Source organism: Oncorhynchus tshawytscha, linkage group LG11 (genome assembly GCF_018296145.1).
Source record: "Oncorhynchus tshawytscha isolate Ot180627B linkage group LG11, Otsh_v2.0, whole genome shotgun sequence".
NCBI classification, from domain to species: Eukaryota; Metazoa; Chordata; class Actinopteri; order Salmoniformes; family Salmonidae; genus Oncorhynchus; species Oncorhynchus tshawytscha.
In genome coordinates, this window is record NC_056439.1 from 25,402,579 (window position 1) to 25,408,717 (window position 6,139).

The window sequence follows — 6,139 nt, forward strand, 5'->3', positions numbered from 1 at the left end:
ATACCTCAGCACATCTCAATATTAGGAAGGTGTTCTTAATGTTTTGTACACTCAGTGTATATGCCTCTTTAACAGGAATTGGCAGAGTTTCAAGCAGCAGAAAGACTGTTACTCCATCTTCTCCCCCCCATCATGCACCATGCTCTTCTGCTCTACTGGACACCAACACACAGAGATCTTTAAATAATGATTTTGCATGGGCCGCTGCCTGCGCCTCGCATCCAGGAGAGACGGGAGAGAGTGCTTTAATTGTCCAGTGCGCTCCAGCGGCTCGAATACGAGAGGGGAGTTAAGGGTTCGCAACCTTCAATCATTTCTGAATTAAATATGCCCTGGAAGCACACTGTGCACCCACACACACACACGCTGGTGCGTGCACACACAGACACACACACAGCGCAGAGTTCATTCAGGAGCCAACGGTATCAGGTGCTATATTTCAGCACTGTGGTGTTAGAAAGGGAGGGAGACGTTGAGTGACAGAGTTATTCACCCACAACCACAGAGAGGTGACATACCAGGGTGACCAGAGCTGCATACCAAATGGAACCCTATTCCCTATATAGTGGACTACTTTTCAGGGCTCTGGTCAAATGTAGTGCACTATATAGGGATTAGGTTGCCATTTAAGACACTACCCAGGTCCTAGGGAGGTCCGGTCAACAGTATGCTTTACACTACCTCTACGTCTCCCAGGCCAGAACAAGAACTAAACCCTCTCAACCCTTGCATTTCCCTGACTACATCTTTCACTGTGTTTTTGGTGCCTACTTGTGTTGTTTTGTTCACAAAGCGCCTCTGTCATTGGGGATTACTGTTCCATTTCCTTGGCTGGGTTAGCACTGGGCAAATGAGGGAGGGAGTGAGCGATGGATGCACAAGGAGAGAGGGGAATAGAGGTAGGCAGAGGGAGGAAGGCAAATGAAGGAGATAGTAGGCAATGAACCTCCAGCGCTGAATGCCAAATCAGGTGCATCCGATTGGTGCAATCACAGTCAGTCTCAGCGCAGGGCCCAGCGCAGGGCTGAGCTGTCTTCTGAGCATGCTGTCAGCCAAGCATCATAAACTGTCTGGGTTTGTGGGATTAAAGCGTGTGGGATTGAGTGTGAGGATAGTAGTGAGGCCTGCAGGTCCCGGGAAATGGAACAGGTTCCATCTTAGCCCCCCAGTAAAGGAAATGGAACAGGTTCCATTTTAGCTCCCCAGTAAAGGAAATGAAGCAGGTTCCATCTTAGCTCCCCAGTAAAGGAAATGAAACAGGTTCCATCTTAGCTCCCCAGTAAAGGAAATGGAACAGGTTCCCTCTTAACCCCCCAGTAAAGGAAATGGAACAGGTTCCATCTTAATCCCCCAGTAAAGGAAATGGAACAGGTTCCATATTAGCCCCCAGTAAAGGAAATGGAACAGGTTCCATCTTAGCCCCGGTAAAGGAAATGGGACAGGTTCCCTCTTAGCCCCCAGTAAAGGAAATGGAACAGGTTCCATCTTAGCCCCCGGTAAAGGAAATGGGACAGGTTCCCTCTTAGCCCCCAGTAAAGGAAATGGGACAGGTTCCCTCTTAGCCCCCAGTAAAGGAAATGGGACAGGTTCCCTCTTAGCCCTCCAGTAAAGGAAATGGGACAGGTTCCCTCTTAGCCCCCAGTAAAGGAAATGGGACAGGTTCCCTCTTAGCCCCCAGTAAAGGAAATGGGACAGGTTCCCTCTTAGCCCCCAGTAAAGGAAATGGGACAGGTTACACATTGGTCTTTACGAGCATGTGCCCAAGGTGGTGATTGCAGTAGCAGTGCGTGTGTCAAAATAACTGGGGAAGCCAAGCCAAAAAACAAAACATATTATAATCTATGTGTTGTGATAATTGCATTGTTTGCTCTATAACCTGTTAGCTCATATGCCTTAACACCGTGATATATAGGCCTTAGGCCTAGACAATAAGAAGCCAAGTGGCATAATAAACTCAACGACACATTTCATTCATTACAAAACCAGAGAGCAACATCTGTCTGGTGAAGTCCACAAAGCATATTGCATGTAACAAACAGTTACATGACCTACAGCTTGGTCAAGCAAGTTAATGTTTCCAACATTTTCGGACCACTAAACTATTGATTTAGAACCACAGAGAGTTGCCGCAAGTCGCAAAGAAAACAGGAGCTGCCTCCTGGAAGCCTGGCTTCCCTTGACATCCATGAATACACACCACTGGTTGATTGAAAGAGGAACGAGGTCCACACTCCTGCCCAGTTGGTGACGGTAATGCACCTTAAAGTTGGTTGCCAAGCGCAATAAAATCCACAGAAGATGAAGATGAACGAGGAGAGATTTATGAAAGAAGACGAACTAAAAACAAATTAGGTTTCCCCTTTTTATCTGTGTATTAAATATCGGAGTAGAGAACACACGATTTTGTATGACTCAACATGGGTCAAAATTCTACAAAGAACCACAAAAAAAAGTACCATATGCATTTCAGGTAAAATAACAACCCAATTATAAAATACACTGTCTGTAAAATGTATATAGTATGTATAAGCTGGAAGTAGAAGCCTAAGTGTTGTTGTCTATTAGTTTACTCCAATTAGGGGAGATAGGGTTAGGTGAAAATAATAAAGGAATATATATTTACAAAAATATATAATGGGGGATTGGAAATGCAGACAATTACATTGATCGAAACTACAATCTATCAGTAATGTTAAAGCTAATCTACCCCCTAAAAAAATATATACACTACCGTTCAAAGGTTTTATAGTTTTGATGTCTTCACTATTATTCTACAATATAGAAAATAGTTTTTAAAAAGATTTTAAAAAGTATATATACCGTTCAAACGTTTGGGGTACTTAGAAATGTCCTTGTTTTTGAAAGGCACATTTTTTGTCCATTAAAATAGCATCAAATTGATCAGAAATACAGTGTAGACATTGTTAATGTTGTAAATTAGTATTGTAGCTGGAAACGGCAAGATAGGTGTACAGAGGCCCATTATCAGCAACCATCACTCCTGTGTTCCAATGGCACATTGTGTTAGACAATCCAAATTGATCATTTTAAAAGGCTAATTCATCATTAGAAAACCCTTTTGCAATTATGTTAGCAAGCTGAAAACTGTTGTGCTGATTTTAAAGAAGCAATACAACTGGCCTTCTTTAGACTAGTTGAGTATCTGGAGCATCAGCATTTGTGGGTTCAATTACAGGCTCAAAATGGATAGAAACAAAGGATAACCTTCTGAAACTCATCAGTCTATTCTTGTTCTGAGAAATGAAGGCTATTCCATGTGAGAAATTGCCAAGAAACTGAAGATCTCATACAATGCTGTGTACTACTCCCTTCACAGAACAGCACAAACTGGATTTAACCAGAATAGAAAGAGTGGGAGGCCCCGGTGCACAACTGAGCAAGAGGACAAGTACATTAGAGTGTGTAGTTTAAGAAACAGATGCCTCACAAGTCCTCAACTGGCAGCTTCATTAAACAGTACCCGCAAAACACCAGTCTCAACATCAACAGTGAAGAGGCGACTCCGGGATGCTGGCCTTCTAGGCAGTGTTGCAAAGAAAAATCCATATCTCAGACTGGACAATAAAAAAGAAAAGATTAAGATGGGCCAAAGAACACAGACACTGGACAGAGGAAGATTGGAAAAAAAGTGTTATGGACAGATGAATCTAAGTTTGAGGTGTTTGGATCACAAAGAGGAACTTTCGTGAGACGCAGAAAATATTAAAAGATGCTGGAGTGGTTGATGCCATCTGTCAAGCATGGTGGAGGCAATGTGGTGGTCTGGGGGTGCTTTGGTGGTGGTAAAGTGGGAGATTTGTACAGGGTAAAAGGGATCTTGAAGGAAGACTCTCTCTCCATTTTGCAACGCCATGCCATATCCTGTTGACGGCGCTTAATTGGAGCAAATTTCCTCCTACAACAGGACAATGACCCAAAGCACAGCTCCAAACTATGCAAGAAATATTTAGGGAAGAAGCAGTCAGCTGGTATTCTGTCTATAATGAAGTGGCCAGCAGAGTCATCGGATCTCAACCCTATTGAGCTTTTGTGAGAGCAGCTTGACAGTATGGTACATAAGAAGTGCCCATCAAGCCAATCCAATTTGGGGTAGGTGCTTCAGGAAGCATGGGGTGAAATCTCTTCAGATTACCTAAACAAATTGACAACTAGAATGCCAAAGCTCTGCAAAGCTGTAATTGCTGTAAATGGAGGATTCTTTGACGAAAGCAAAGTAAAAAAATCATTATTTATAACCTTGTCAACATCTAGACTATAATTTATATTCATTTTGCAACTAATTTCATGTATGTTTTCATGGAAAACAAGGACATTTCTAAGTGACCCCAAACTTTTGACTGGTAGAGTATATATATTATGATCAAGAACAAATTAGCTAGCAACAGCAAGCAAGCTAAATGCCCATGAATGTTTGTGTGTTTCAACCTGTCCCCAAACGAATATAGTTGGTTCACAGATCTGGGCACGATGGCGCATGCGCGGAGCCGGTCTGGTCAGCATGTTAGGTTTAGCTTAGTTCGAAACATTTTACAATAAACAACAGGAGCGTTCATCAGTGTATTGGTCTCAATCTTAATTCCATTTATTCTTTGTACCCAGCACCTGCAAGTTATTGGATGTGCGTTCTTTATATTTGTGTTTGCACCAAACCTAGTGAGAGAGTTGTCTTCAAGTGTTGTCTTCTTCCATAGGAGGATCTGATCCAGCTTGACCCAAACAGATTAATGGACCTGTTTTTGTGCTTTTCTGGGAAAAGAATGGCTTGTACACTCCTTTCGACCTTTCAGAAAATAAATGTTCCCAGTCTGTCAAACAGCCATGCTGGAGCTCATTAGGGCCCACAGCAAGGCTGTAGTGTGTTCAGAGGAAGACATTGTTAGTGCCATCATAACCTCTCATCATATCTGCTTTACAGGTGTGAATTCACTCCCTGGGTTTGCCTCAGACAGGGAAGCTGAAATGATCAGTTGACACAGACAAACGGCGAGTCACGTGCTGCTTGTCAGAGGGGCCAAGAGGTGTGGGCCGCCGGCACGCCACGCTGAGAGACCCCCCCTCCCCCTCCCTGTCATTGCGCTCCGTTCCCCACCACTGAACAGCAGCAGCCAGTACACACGCTACAGCACAGCTCGTGAACACTGACACAAGGCAGAGAAATGCCCATCCATGGTTGTCTTCATCTTCCCTAATTGGCCAACTGTATGTAGCGGTCTTCAAGCCTTTGCCGCTCTCAGCTACATGTTGAGGAACGATGACTGGGGTTGAGCAGTACATAGGGGAGTTTACCAGCAGAACTTCTGAAAAGGAGGACGTTAATAAACCGGTCTGATTACATCACTGGAAGCAGGGAGACACATATGCTTCCCTAAATCACTGGGAGGGGTGGGAAACTCAATTGATTCTGTGGCTTTACGTGCCGAAGGCCCTATACAACAGCAGATAAATATTCTCTATTTCTCCCTTTACAAACTCCCACGTGCCTTTTCAAATCCGTCATCCCAACCCCAGCATGCGCCCTCCGCTGCTGTTGCTTGGCAACCCACGGTCTCGCTCTCTTTCTGTGAAGGAAGACGCTCTCGACATCCGACCGCTCTGCTCGGAAAAGTGAAGTCCTCATGAAACACAACACGTAATCATATTGAGTAACACAGCGCCCAAAAAAGATACGTGTTGCTATGGTGATCCCAGTCTAGCTCATTCTCTGCTGTAAGTGGTTCCTAGAGTATGGGCAGCAGTGAGCGGTAGATTTGGTTGGCTTGGAAGGGAAGCAGGCTCAGCTCCGGATCGTTGCAAGACTTTTAGGACAGCCATTCGTTTCAAGCTAACGTGTCAATATCTGGTATAGATAGGGAGGTACTGCCAAATGAACAGTGGGGTGTTCCCACCAATCCATTCAGCCACTTAAATAACTTCCTGGATAGTGATCTCCTTCAGGTTTCTGATAGAATAAAATGAAACGTGGGCTGTATCTTTTTATCTAAAATTAGATGCCAGTCATCAAATCATAGGTCAAGGCAATTATCAGAATGGGTAATTATTGTCAGTGTAGAAGCAGTGTTGAAGGACAGAATGAGATATTTGGGTTATCAAATCAGTCCTATTCTAATGTAATACAATT